Source organism: Numenius arquata, chromosome W (assembly GCF_964106895.1).
Source record: "Numenius arquata chromosome W, bNumArq3.hap1.1, whole genome shotgun sequence".
Taxonomy (NCBI): domain Eukaryota; kingdom Metazoa; phylum Chordata; class Aves; order Charadriiformes; family Scolopacidae; genus Numenius; species Numenius arquata.
Window position 1 is genome coordinate 17,421,590 of NC_133615.1, and position 14,990 is coordinate 17,436,579.

General features: G+C 45.7%; 1 pseudogene; it reads left to right on the top strand.

The window, feature by feature from the left end:
* Positions 1-5,184: 5,184 nt before the first annotated feature.
* LOC141476787 (protein O-mannosyl-transferase TMTC1-like) lies at positions 5,185-14,727 on the top strand (annotated as a pseudogene).
* The last annotated feature ends 263 nt before the right edge of the window (positions 14,728-14,990 follow it).

A 14,990-nucleotide genomic window follows, 5' to 3' on the forward strand; every position in this document is an offset into this window, starting at 1 on the left:
AAAGATTTCCACCCTTGACCGGATGAAGGATCAGGAACTGGCTAGATAGCTGCATGTCCCGGTTTGAAGTAAAACCGAATCAATTTTCTGTTCTGTAACTTCACATCCTAGCTAGGCCTCCTCTAACTCTCTGAAATTAACGGCATATTGTGGAGAAAACTGCTCGTTCTCAGAATGATAAGACCAATGTTTGTGCTCCATGCCAAGGAATGGTATGCAGAGAAACTCTTGCTTATACTTATTGCTATAACAACCAAGGCCAGCCAATTTCGTTATTTGCCCCCTTAGAGGGTCGTAAATGGAAAAAACGTAGAGGGGTCACACCTGTGGGGAGGAGTGGACAGGACAGGTGACCCAAACCTGACCAACAGGGGTATTCCATCCCATCTGCCCCATGCTCAGTATAAAAGCTGAGGGATCAAAGGGTCAGCGCTCTTTCTTCAATGGCCGATGTCTGAAGAGGACCCTGTCTGTTCATCTGCCTTTGATCCTGATCCGTGTGTTCCTGACTCCAGAGCTGGAATCCAGTTCCCATTCGTCGCTGAGTCCAGTCTGGGACTTCCCCAGTGCCTGCCGGTGATGTGACTGTCATCCTGGGAGCTTGATACGGTTTTGTATATATTGTATCTATTTCATTATTTTCTTCTTTTTTATTTTAATATTAATTCTTCATTAAAGTAGTTTAGTTCATTCTAAACTTCTAAATCTCCTTATCTCTTCCTCTCCTCTCTTTTTTTTTTGGGGGGGGGGAGGGCCATCTGTCAGTCTGGTTTTGGTAAATTTGTCTGAAACCACGACACAGACACAGGGAAAAAATCTGAGAGGGATTCCAGAGATGTTCTGGAAAAACTTAGATGGAAGAAGGAAGTTTACAGAATTTGGAAAAAGGGACTGGCCACTTGGGAGAAGTATAGGAGCGCTGTCAGAATATGCAGGGATGCAACAGGGAAGGCCCCCTTGGAATTAAACCTGGCAAGGGATGTCAAGGACAATAAGAAGGGCTTCTTCAAGTATATCAGTAGCAAAAGGAAGACTAGGGAAAATATGGGCCCGCTGCTGAATGAGGTAGGTGTCCTGGTGATGGACGATGCAGAGAAGGCAGAGTTACTGAATGCCTTGCCTTCTTTGCTTCAGTCTTTACTGCTAAGGCTGGCCCTCAGGAGCCCCAGACCCTGGAGGTAGGAGAAAGAGCCTGGATTAAGGAAGATTCTCCCTCAATCAAGGAGGATTGGGCTAGAGATCATTTAGGCAAACTTGACACCCACAAATCCCTGAAGGGATGCACCCACGAGTGCTGAGGGAGCTGGCAGATGTTATTGCGAAGCTGGTCTCCATCATCTTTGAAAGGTCATGGAGAACAGGAGAGGTGCCTGAGGACTGGAGGAAAGCCAATGTCACTCCAGTCTTCAAAAAGGGCAAGAAGGAGGACCTGAGAAACTACAGGCCAGTCAGCCTCACCTCCATCCTTGGAAAGGTGATAGAACAGCTCATCCTGGATGTCATCTCTAAGCATGTAGAAGAAAAGAAGGTCATTGGGAGTGGTCAGCATGGATTCACCAATGGGAAATCATGCTTGACCAATCTGATAGCCTTCTACGATGGCATGACTGGCTGGGTGGATGAGGGGAGAGCAGCGGACATTGTCTACCTTGACTTCAGCGAGGCTTTTGACACAGTCTCCCACAGAATCCTCATAGGTAAGCTTAGGAAATATGAGTTAGATGAGAGGACAGTGAGGTGGATTAAGAACTGGCTGAAAGACAGAACTCAGAGGGTCGTGATCAGTGGTGCAGAGTCCAGTTGGAGGCCTGTAACTAGCCATGTTCCCCAGGGGTCAGTACTGGGTCCAGTCTTGTTCAATATATTCATCAACGACCTGGATGAGGGTACAGAGTGTACCCTCAGCAAGTTTGCTGATGACACAAAACTGGGAGGAGTGGCTGACACACCAGAAGGCTGTGCTGCCATACAGCGAGACCTAGATAGGCTAGAGAGTTGGACGGTGAGGAACCTGATGAAATTCAACAAGGGCAAGTGTAGGGTCCTGCGCCTGGGGAGGAATAACCCCATGCATGGGTACAGGTTAGGGGCTGACCTGCTGAAAAGCAGCTCTGCAGAGAGAGACCTGGGAGTCCTGGAGGACAACAGGATGACCGTGAGGCAGCAATGTGCCCTTGTGGCCAAGAAGGCCAAGGGTCTCCTGGGGTGCTTTAAAAAGAGTGTGGCCAACAGGTTGAGGGAGGTTATCCTCCCCCTCTACTCTGTTCTGGCGAGGCCGCATCTGGAGTACTGTGTCCAGTTCTGGGCCCCCCAGTTCAGGAACGACAGGGAAGTACTGGAAAGAGTCCAGCGGAGGGCTACAAAGATGATCAAGGGAATGGAGCACCTCTCCTATGAGGAAAGGCTGAGAGACCTGGGTCTGTTCAGCCTGGAGAAGAGAAGACTGAGAGGGGACCTCATCGATCCTTATAAATATCTAAAGGGTGGGTGTCAAGAGGATGGGGCCAGGCTCTTCTCAGTGGTGCCCGGTGACAGGACAAGGGGCAACGGACACAAGCTAGGACACAGGAAATTCCATGTCAACATGAGAAAAATCTTTTTTACTTGGAGGGGAACAGAGCACTGGAACAGGCTGCCCAGAGAGGTTGTGGAGTCTCCTTCTCTGGAGATATTCAAAACCCACCTGGATGCGTTCCTGTCAAGCCTGCTCTTGGTGAACCTGCTTTGGCAGGGGGGTTGGACTAGATGATCTCCAGAAGTCCCTTCCAAGCCCTACAATTCTGTGATTCTCCTACAGAGGGCAAAGTATTCCTTCCAAGGGTCTCCAACCAACAGCATGATATATCTTCTAGAAGTATTTTTCTAGGCACTAGACAAATGGCTTAGACTAAGCACCTAACTTCAGATGCCAAAGTTAGATGAAATGATCCCTTAACTTCGGTGCCTTTTTTTAGACTCTTGTACCTTTCTGGGCCAAAGGATACTAACACCCATGTCTAAACACACCCACAACTACCAAAAATGCTTTTCAAACCAGCTGTCTCAACCTCATGCTTCTCGGTCAGATATTTGTTTCCCTTCTATTCAATCCTTATTTTGTCCTCTGGCCTTTATCTGCTGCTAAGAGGTCTTCCCCACACTTTGACAATAGTCAAATGGGTGGCTCAGGGTTCATTTAATAAAGTTTTGAGCTTGGTCTCTGTAGGTATGATGTGTAACCTGGAGCTTGCAGTCAAAACTCCCAAACAGATGTTTTAAAACAAAACCTTTTCAAAGGGGGCATAAAGTATGCTATAGTTTTAAGAAGAAAGGTTCTCAAATCCAGGATAAAACTTCTACTGAATTGAGAGACAGATCCATCTATCCCAGGATAGTTTTTAATTTTGATAAAAATAATAACTAAAATAAATAAAAATAATACTCAAGGGTTAGTAGAGCCCTTGCTTGGCTTAAGCTGTGTATCTGTAGCCTTACCGTAAGGTGTTTAGGCAAAGAAAGGATGTGTTGAAACCATAAAGTGGTCACATTGGCCTTGATGGGAGATAAGGGAACAATTGGTATTCAAAGAAGGAACCCAGTTGTCTTGACAGAGCGATCATCTGGCTGAAACCAGTCCTGTGGCCTGGAGCAACACATTAACATTAAAGGCGAGAGGTACACAGTGAGGAAGACATACGGCCTTCATCCCCGAGACCCCGGCCCACGACCACCAGGAGACACTGGGCATGTGCAGCTGGGAGGAGTTAAAGGCGGAGACCATGGAAATGATTTCTCAGAACTCATTGTAATAAAGACCGCCTTTTCGGGGAAAGGTTATGGATATGTATAGGCGCCCCTTGAATATGTAAAGTCTGATCGTATAAATCCTAAGCTAACTGCCGCGGTGGGTGCGCACGATTGTGGTGGGGCGACCCCCCCCATGCTGCCCGGCGCCGAATAAACATACCTACTTTGCAACCTCACAGGTTGTGCAGTCTGCTTTCCGCACATCACAAGGACTCTCTTGCTAATAAGGACTCTCTCTCACTCCACGGTGCCTGCATCCCCTGCTTGCATGCCTCTGCCCGGGTGCTGCTTCAGAGATTCCCTGATCCATGAGGTATTGAGATTAAATTTGTTCTTTGCCTTTCATCTGTGGTTTTGTGGTTGTTCCTGCATCCTGCCTGCATCAGCTCACACAGAAACTTACTAGTTAAACTAAGTCCAGTATATGCGCTGAGAAAAACAAGGAAACTCAGTACTGTTGTTGTAAAACTATGTGCGTACCCATGAGAACCTGACCTTCAAAGAAGGAAAACAACAAGAAGAAGGTGCAACAATGTGGTCACGTATCAGGCAGCTGCTGTTAGCCAAGCTGGAGCAGGAGTCTGGTGAAGCTCACTGCATGTGCTGGCCACACGTGCAGCGACCCGAGCTGGTACTTCTCCACTCACTCCAGTGCAGGATATAAGGGGGCTGTCTCGGGGTGGAGGGAGAGAGAGACATGAGCCCACTTTGAAGTTACAGGGGACGCCCTGAAGGCTCTGTGCCTACCTCCCCCCGCTTCAGCTCCGCACCATACCGATGTGCCTCCTCACCATCCTGCTGCTTGGTGGTGCTGCTACTATCTTTGGGTTGGTAACTGTCCTGAGTAACTGCTGTTTGTTGGTAAAACTCTCTTAAGTAACTTTTGGGACATTTGGGAATTGCTTATCAAGGCTTCTCAAAAAGGTGAGTTAATGTTTTGTTTTTCATGTGAGCTCTCGTTTGTACGTTGGAATCTCTCTAAAAGAACCAGTTACGTAACTTGGCAACGAGGATGGGATTCCAATAGTACAACCTGGGGAACAGTGGATGGGGCTTGGTCAGTGGAAATGCACAGCTGCATCAGGACCGAGCTGTCTTTAGAAACCGCCCATTGTCGGAACATTGTCTCCCCAAGATACAAGTGATGTTTTTGTATGTCCGCTGTGTAAGTGTTGCCATTGTTTGTGATTGCTCGTTGCCGCTGGTGCGGGCGCCAGCTTATACCTGCTGATCAGCGCTATTGTTTGTCTTTTGTTGTGTGCGGGGTCGTTTGGTGACTCACTTGAGGAGGTGTTCTGCCCGGTGTGGTACTGTTCTTGTACGTGACTAGGGCTGACGCTCCATCAGGCGAGGAGTTTGTATATGTACAATGTTTAGACGCAAGGACAAGGAGGAGGGATGGCGCGGGGAGGCTGCTGCTGCTTCCCCCCCCGCCGCGGCGGCGGAGCCAGGGCTGGGGCCGGGACAGCCGGCCCCGCGCCCCGCGCCATAGTGACGGGCTCGGCGCTGGGCTCCCGTAGCCGGGACTGAACCGCGCCGCCCCCCTCCCCCTGCGCTGCGCCGCGGCGGCGAAGCTGGCGGGGCTGTGTGCCCTCTGCTACGGCAACTCCCTGCAGGGCAAGTTCGTGCAGGTCGACGTCTGGGCCATCATGAACAAACCCGACATGCGGGCGGCCACCCCCGTGGCCGCTGTCTTCGCCAACGACTTCTGGGGCAAGTGGATGGCCGAGAACATCAGCCACAAATCCTACCGGCCCCTCTGCGTCCTCACCTTCAAGTTAAACATATTGCTGGCTGGTATGAACCCCTTCTATTTCCACACAGTGAATGTAATTTTACACTGTCTATTGACTCTTGTGCTGATGTACACTTGTGACAAAGCTGTGTTCAAGGACTGTCGACTTGCTTTTGTCACGGCACTGTTCTTTGCTGTGCATCCCATTCACACTGAGACTGTAACAGGTATAGTAGGCAGAGCGGATGTCCTAGCCTGTCTATTCTTTCTGTTGATAAGGGGAAATAACACTCAAGGGTTAATAGCAGGGCCATTGCTTGGCTTAAACTGTGTATCTATAGCCTAAAGCCATTGCCAAGGTGTTTAGGCAAAGAAAGGATGTGTTGAAACCATAAAGTGGTCGCATTGGCCTCGATGGGAGATAAGGGAACAATTGGTATTCTCAGTTGTCCTGACAGAGTGATCATCTGGTCTCCCAACCCCGTGGCCTGGAGCAACACATTAACATGAAAAGCGAGAGGTACACAGCGAGGAAGACATATGGCCCACGACCACCAGGAGACACTGCGCATGTGCAGCTGGGAGGAGTTAAAGGCGGAGACTATGGAAATGATTTCTCATAACTCATTGTAATAAAGACCGCCTTTTCGGGGAAAGGTCATGGATATGTATAGGCGCCCCTTGAATATGTAAGATCTGATTGTATAAATCCTAAGATAACTGCCGCGGTGGGTGCACACGATTTTGGTGGGGCGACCCCCCCGTGCTGCCCGGCACCGAATAAACATACCTACTTTACAACCTCACAGGTTGTGGAGTCCGCTTTCTGCACGTCACTGTTGACTTTTCTCTCCTATAATAGGAGTGTGGATCAGCGTTATGTTGGGGAACATTTTCCTCCCACTGCCTCCCCATTCTTTTTGCTGCTTAGTTTATTCCTTGGGGCATATGTAATGCTGGTGAAAGAGACTGGAATCACTGTGTTTGGCATGTGCTTGGTTTATGACTTCTTTTCCCGCTCCTGCAATGGACTCAAACTGAGAAATGGGGGGATCCACTAGAGACCTGCCTGGCACCCAGCAGCTTCTCCCTCTGCCTCGCTGCATGTCCCTCCTGCCGGTTGGGAGAACGGGAAGCATCGCTTTGCTCACCGGGGCACCTGGAACTCCTGCCACCTGACGTCACCCGAGGGTTAGCTGAGCGGTGGCCTTTCTGTGCCCAGCAAAGCCATGTGGGCCATTCGGAGCTACCTGACTGCAAATAACAACCAGAATTTCTTGTGTACGGCAAGGCCTTTTTTTTTTTTTTGAAGAGAGCTGCTTTGGTGATAAGCTACATGATTCTCGTGTTGTATTTCCGCCTCTGGATAATGTGAGGATCCTAAACAATCATGCGGTGGCGGGGGATCAGACACCTTTGTTGCTCATGAAAAGCCAACAGGCTAGGCCAATAAGACTCCCACTTACTCAGGTGCATTATAGTAACGGCCTAGAATTTACAATAACTGCTGAGGTAGGTTTTTTTTTTTAGTCCTTCATACTACACAATCGGTAACGGTCGCAGGCAACCATATTCAATGGCTGTCCCCAGACGTGACTATTACTGTAGAATCAGAGCATCAGGTATTCCTTTTTTGTATGTTATGTCCCCGACACCTAGCCAGTGGTTTCACTCTAGTGAACTCAATAACTCCAAGTTACCTCCGGCCCATTTCTTTAGGAGTACGGAATGCTGCATCCACCAGTCGGGAGTCGAGCACAGGGCCGTTGGCCTATATTTACTTTTGGATAATGCCCCCACTTTGCATCACCAGCACCCCTATATCAAAGATGTTTGCAGGTGCACGTGTCTGGTATCAAGCCCCAGGAGAGGTGGGGCCCATCGCAGCTGAAGTAGTGGCAGCCGATGACACACAGGCAGTCACGATAGCAGTACCAGGAGAAGCACAGTGGCTAAGTGTGCCTGCTCAGCAATTATGGCGCAGAGATTAGGGGGCTGGGAAAGGGGTGGGGGACTCTAACCATTTCTACTGTTTATATCATTGAGTAGGTACCTGCAAACGCACTACCCCCGTGATCAAAACATCTGGGTAACTCTGGCTAATGCAACGGGACAAGATACGCTGTGTCTTAGCACAGCCACACCCCAAAATCCGTTCACGACATGCCTGATGGGAGTGCCGCTAACAACTGGAGAATTCAACATGATGATCAATAGCACCTCTGCTGGAAACGCCCTCCGGTCGGATGCAAGCATCATTAAGTATAAACAATAACACAGTCTCCTGGTGGGTCAACGCCACCATCCCGTGGTACCAGAATAACACACGATGGTGTAATATTATTAGTCCAAATATCATGAAGAGTTACTCTACACATATGACTATTTTCTGCTTTTAGTTCATGGACATGGTTGTCAAGATTTTGAAGAATTGCGTTGTATGAATCTAAGTGACCACTCCAAATCCATCCATGCCCAGTTGCAAGACCTGCATGGACTGAACCAGCAACTTGTGGAAACCACTGTGTGGAACCTGTTTGCTGAATGGACTTGGGGGTGGGGTTGGTTGAAGCAAATTATACTTATTGTCTGTATAGGGGGAATTTGTCTTGGAATTTGTTTGGGTACAATTTCGAAGCGATTTTTGGTGTACTCAGTGCCAAGGGAACTGGTCTGACTGGGATAAAATTGAGCATTCAGGTGAACTAAAACGGGTAATCTGTGGGAATTTAGGGAGTATTAAGAATCAGTAGAATTTGAGCTATGTAGCCATAGAGTTGTCTAAATATTGTAGGGGGGGAGTGTAGAAAGGGGAGTTATAAAAAACCCCTTCGGATGGAGCACGGACTAGTGTCTGTCCGCTCTGTAAGCATTATTGTCTGTTCGCGTTAAGTGTTTAAGTTGTCGCAAGTATATTATTTCTTTTGGAGGAATCTTAGTGATTGTTTAGAGTTTAGGTGTATCCGTTGCAGGATAAGCACACCCTTTATACAGTTTACCCTGGGTTAGGTTAAGTTGTTGTCGACATAATAAGGTCGTCGTATTTCTTGGTTGAAAGATAGGCAGACATCATGGGAAACAGACAAAGTGGTGGAGTATTGAAGAAGAGTCCTTTAGGCTGTATTTTGGCTCATTGGAAGGACATAGGAGGACCACCAGGTGGGAGTGTGGATAAGAAAACTTTAATATTGTAATCAGTGGTGGCCCTTGTATAAATTAGATGATGGGGAGAAATGGCCCTTGAACGGAACATTGAATTATAATACTTTATTGCAATTAATGTTGTTTTTGAGGAGAGAGGGGAAGTGGGATGAGGTCTCGTATGCAGACATGTTCTTTACCCTCTGAAATCATCCCGACTATCGAACAGACTGTGGATTGACAGCCCCACAGGACCCAATGGTGTTAGCTTTAGAGAAGGAAAATAAGAGAGAAGGAAAAGGAAAGTTGAAGAGATGTTGCAGCAAGTGATAAAGTTGAGGTCGGCAGAAAGCAGAGAGGAGGACAGAAGGAAAGATAAGCGGGAGTTGGTAGCGGTGCTACAAGAGAGTAAAGGATTTGGAGTTATGGGAAACGTGTGTCCAGAGAGACGGAGAGGGAAGGGAAGGATACAGGCCCATGCAAAGGAGGACTGATGGGGACCTGAGGAATCTACCCTAGAGGATCCACTGGTTACATTAAAGCTAGAGAAAAAACAATGGAGCATGGAGTTTCTAGTTGACACCGGGGCAATGTTTTCAGCCTTAAATCAAGCTTTGACACCTGTAGATGATGACTTTGTAACGGTAAGGGGAGCTACTGGCCAGAGTGAAAAGGCATATTTTCTAAAACCTCTTAAATTTAAATTAAGGAAACAATTGGGGATACACAAAGTTTTATACATGCCCAATTCGCCAAGACCTTTACTAGGGCAAGACTTATTAGAACAGTTAAAGGCGGAGATAAAATTTAAAAAAGGGAAAGTGGAACTTCGAGTGGGAAATGACCAGCTAATCGAAATTTTGAGTTTGGCCCTCATAAATACTCCTGTTGGCTCGGGAGTGCCTGAGGAAGTTCTGAACCAAGTGTATCCGGGAGTATGGGCCTCGGAGATGCCTGGAAAGGTGAAAAATGCCTCTCCAATAATAGTCAAGCTAAGACAGGGAGCGTGGACTGTAAGGATTAGACAATATCCCCTTAGAATGGAGGATAGGGAAAGAATCCGACCAGTAATCGACTGGTTCATTAAGTATGGGCTGTTAAAGGAGTGTGAATCAGAATACAACACTCCTATTCTACCGGTCAAGAAGCCGGATGGCAGTTATTGAATAGTACAGGATCTCAGAGCTATTAATAAAATTGTTGAAGATCTGCACCCTGTTGTGGCAAACCCATACACATTATTAACTAAATTAGTACCTGAATTGGCTTGGTTTACCATATTGGACCTGAAAGATGCCTTCTTTTGCCTACCTTTGAGCCCAGAAAGCCAGCTGCTGTTTGCATTTGAGTGGGAAAACCCAGATTCTGGGAGGAAGACACAACTAACATGGACTGTGTTACCACAAGGGTTTAAGAATAGCCCCACTCTTTTCGGAAATCAATTAGCCAAAGACCTGGAACAATGGGAGCAGCCACATGGAGCTGGAGTAATATTACAGTATGTAGATGATCTATTGATAGCCACCGAGACAAAAGAATTGTGTATAGTATGGACAATTAGTCTGCTAAATTTCCTCGGACTTAATGGTTATCGAGTCTCTCCACAGAAAGCCCAAGTAGCTCAACAGCAAGTGACTTACCTCAGATATGAGATAACTGCAGGCCAACGGACCCTAGGGACAGCGAGAAAGGAGGCTATCTGTCAGACCCCTCGACCGCAGACAGCTAAAGAGCTCCGCACGTTCCTAGGAATGACGGGATGGTGTCGCCTATGGATATATAACTATGGACTCATGGTAAAACTGCTCTATGAACTGCTAAAATCTAACCCAAAATACCTCATCTGGAATGGAGAAGCAGAAAGAGCATTCAGTCAGCTAAAGAAAAAATTAATGGATGCCCCTGCTTTGGGGTTAACAGACACTACTAAACCCTTCTGGCTGTTCTCTCACGAGAAGCAGGGAATAGCTCTAGGAGTCCTAGCCCAAAACCTGCGACCATACCGAAGGGCAGTGGCATACTTCCCTAAACAGCTTGATGAGGTAAGCAGGGGCTGGCCTAGCTGCTTGAGGGCAGTAGCAGCAGTGGTGCTAAATATTCAAGAAGCACATAAGTTTACACTGGGCCAAAAGATTACAGTAATAGTGTCTCATACTGTATCAGCGGTATTAGAAGTAAAGGGAGGACACTGGCTCTCACCACAAAGGTTCCTTAAATACCAAGCTGTCTTAGTGGAACAGGATGATGTGGAAATAGTGGTTACTAACATTGTCAAACCAGCATCTTTTCTTAGCGGGAATACGAGAGAACCGGTATCGCATGACTGTCTGGAAAAAATCGAAGCAGTCTATTCCAGCCGACCCGACCTAAAAGAGGAGCCGCTGAAAGACGCTGAAGATTCCTGGTATACTGATGGAAGCAGCTTTGTTCGACAAGGCGTCCGCAAGGCGGGATACGTGGTAACCACTGCAGACCAGGTAATAGAATCCAAAGCCCTTGACCCAAACACCTCAGCACAGAAAGCGGAAATAATAGCCCTAATTCGGGCATTGGAACTAGCCAAAGACAAGAAAATCAACATTTGGACGGACTCCAAATATGCTTTCGGGGTAGTCCATGCTCATGGAGCTGTATGGAGGGAAAGAGGACTCCTCTCTACCCAAGGGAAACATATAAAACATGCCGAAGAAATTCTTAAGCTTCTGGAAGCAGTGCAGTTACCAAAGAAGGTGGCTATTATGCATTGTAAAGCTCATCAGAAAGGGAGCACTGCTCAGGAATTGGGCAACGCCATGGCGGACCGTGAGGCCAGAAGAGTGGCAAAGAAAGGTGATTTGGAGGTGCAGTCTCTGGTCCCAGACGGTAAAATACAAATTGATTGTGAACCCAGGTATTCTAAAGAAGATCAGAAACTAATTGAAGACTCAGGTGGGAAAATTGAAAAAAGAAAATGGGCTAAAACTCCACAGGGAAAAATAATAATACCATTTGCATTGTTGTGGGCCGTAGTCATGGCAGAACATAGAAAATCCCATTGGGGAACAGAGGCTCTGTATAAATACTTGAGCCGGCTAATATTCTCCCAAAACCTGTATAACACAGCAGTGTGAGGTATGTTTGCAGAATAATCCCAAAACAGGCCCTAAAGCCCAGCCTGGACAAATAGGGAAAGGAAATGATCCAGGGCAACAGTGGAAAATTGATTTTTCAGAACTCCCAAGAAAAGGGGGCTTTCGATACCTGTTGGTCTTGACGGATACCTTTTCGGGGTGGCCAGAAGCATTCCCTTGCCAAACTAATACCAAGATTTGAAGTTCCTGTGATAATCTCATCAGATAGGGGATCACACTTCATTGCAATCAAGTGGTCAGATTGTAAAACTAGGCCAAGAGGCCAGTTTGCCTTGGCCTCAATCATTACCTCTGGCACTCCCGAGAGTTAGAACTAAGCCCAGAACGAAGGAAGGGCTAAGTCCTTTTGAAATATTGTATGGGAGACCCTATATTGTGCAGGCGGGAACATCAACTGAAATCGGGAACGAAGTATTAACTGATTATATAATAAGCCTGCAGAAACAGCTTCGGGAAATAGAGAAGCTGGTCTTAGGAACTAGAGCCCGAGGTCTCGATGGGCCTGTGCACAATATCAAACCGGGAGATTATGTGTATGTTAGATCTCTTTCAGATTCACCTTTAAAGCTGAAATGGAAAGGTCCATTCCAGGTGCTGCTGACTTCTCACACAGCAGTCAAGATTAAAGAACAAGCCTCATGGATACATCATCTAAACCTAAACCACAATGGGAATCGACGCCTACCGGACCTTTAAAACTCCATCTCCGAAGACAGTAATTTGGACTCTTGTAGCCTTATTGTACTGTGGCTTAGTAGGTGCATCCATTAACACAAATGCTTACGCATCCCTTGTAAAGAGTGTTGTAAAATATACCGATGTTAGTGACTGTTGGATATGTGGGCAAGCTGATGACTTTGATTCTCCACTTTTTGGAGTCCCTGTAAGCAACTGGACAGATATAAATCCATATGAAATGCTTAAAACCTCATATTCCTGTCGGATGGAAAGCTCTACATTAGAGCAAGTAACCTATACATTAGCATTAGTAAACCACTCCGTGCCATACAGAAGTTACAACACTTCGGGAGCATCATTAGGGCAATTTAGCTGTACGGACCTAGGCAACTGGACCACAATAGCTTTGGTCAAAGGGAACATAACTAGTGTTGACAAGCCAATAAACTATACAAAAGCTTCTCCAGGAGAAGGAGAACAGAAGTGGGCGCAATACTTGTATGGCAGAAGCACTGCCGATACTTCCCTGGCTATAAATGCTACCTGTAACCTACCGGATGGGTATTGGTGGCTATGCGGAGATTTAAAGGCTAGAAAGCAGCTGCCACGACATTGGACAGGAGACTGTACTATGGGTTATTTAGCTCCTCCATTACAAATGTTCCATAGAAATGGTATGAGAGGTATTGTACGGGGTGTTTGGAGAAAATTCAATAAACAGATGATCTCCAACCCTTTACTTAGATATAACACCGGATTTCACAGTTTTGTCAGAGTTCTGCTTCCTTCACTAGGTGTGTACAAACTAGAACGGGCCATAGTAAATATTTTGGCAGAAATGGAAATAACAGCAAACTCAACTGCTGATGCCCTTTCCTGTTTGGGCAAGGAACTAGAATCCCTGAAGGGCATGGTCATACAAAACAGAATGGCCCTAGATATAATAACAGCTAATGTAGGGGGAGTCTGTACTCTGATCAATACAAGCTGCTGTACTTATGTCGCTGAGTCAGGTAAGATCGAAACCGATATCCAGAAAATTTGGGAACATGCAAAGGTCTTACACCAAGTGGCCCAAGATGGTGCTTCTCTAGGTTTTACTAAGCTCTGGGAAAAGCTTACATCATGGTTACCTAATTTTATATGGCTTAAGCAGCTCTTCATTGCAGTAATTATGTTTATTGTACTAGGATTATTAGTGTGTTGTATGTTACGATGTTAGAAAAGCAGAACAACAATAAAACCCAAGAACTTTGGTTCCATCAGGAGCAGTACACATTTCGAGTCAGACTAATATTTTTTCTTAGCTCTGACTGCAAGCCAGTGCCAGTCTGTGAGTCATGATTCCTTACCTGTTTCCATCTTGTTTGCTGATGGAAATAATCATATGCTGCTCCTTGCTTTCTCTGTGCTCCTACCCAAAGTAATAATAGGTCTCTACTCAGTCTCTGCTTTTCCTTCCTACCTGCTTGCCTACAAGGCAAAGTAATGTAGAATAACAGCTTCTCAAAGTCTGACCTCTGAGCCAGTGTTAAGGGAGATTAAGAAGGACAAATAGTAAAACCAGTATAGGTGGCAATATGTCTCAGTGTGTATGAGAGAGAAGAAATACCCATGTCTAAGCCTTATCCCTGGGTTTTGTCTAGTTTTAACACGCACTTCAAACCCTTGCTTAGACTCTCAGGATAATTCTTGTGTGATGAAAATTCTTATATGATGAGTGTTTCTCTATAATGCAGATTTTTATAAAGTACTTCTTAGCATTTGTAGAAAAACACATCATTTATTATCTTGGTTCTAATGGTTTTTTGAGCTGTGGTCCATGAATCCTTGAGGTCTACTTCTAAGAGCTGCTCAAAAGATAGCAAGAACAGTCAACTTCTTGCAAAGAAGTTATTCACTGTCAAGGGGTCTGTGCCTCCCTAAGAATATTTTGAGGATTGACAAACCGTCACAAAAAGTTGATAACCACTTCTTTAATGTATTAGTTTCTAACCAATATAGATGAATTATATCTGTATTTAATGATTTGAAACTTTCTGGTTCCATGACATTTTCAAAAAAATGTGGCCTTTTTTTTCCAGTTTATTCACTGGTGAGAGGCAATGTAACTTTGTGAATCATAGGAAATTTAACTATGATGCAAGTGCTTCATTTGAGAGGTTCTCTTTGGTTTCAGTAAGTACAGAATCAAACCCTTTTCTCTTAAAAATTTTTGTAAGTCTTATTTTGTAGTATTTGGCAAGTTTCACTTAAAATATGATTAAATATGGCTAAAATCCTAACACAGTCACAAGAAACTTTCTGAATGGCTTTAAAGTTGCAAAATTAAAGCACTGTATATTGTCCTAAAACTAAGATATATTAAATGCTGGAATGTTTCCTAGTAAAAACCCAGTGTAGTATTCTTATTACTTTGCAGTAGTTCTGCCATACAAAATTGCAACCATTTTCTTTTCACAGCTTTGTGTTCTTATATAGTCTGTTTACTCGTCAGGGATATGGTCTTACCAAACTGC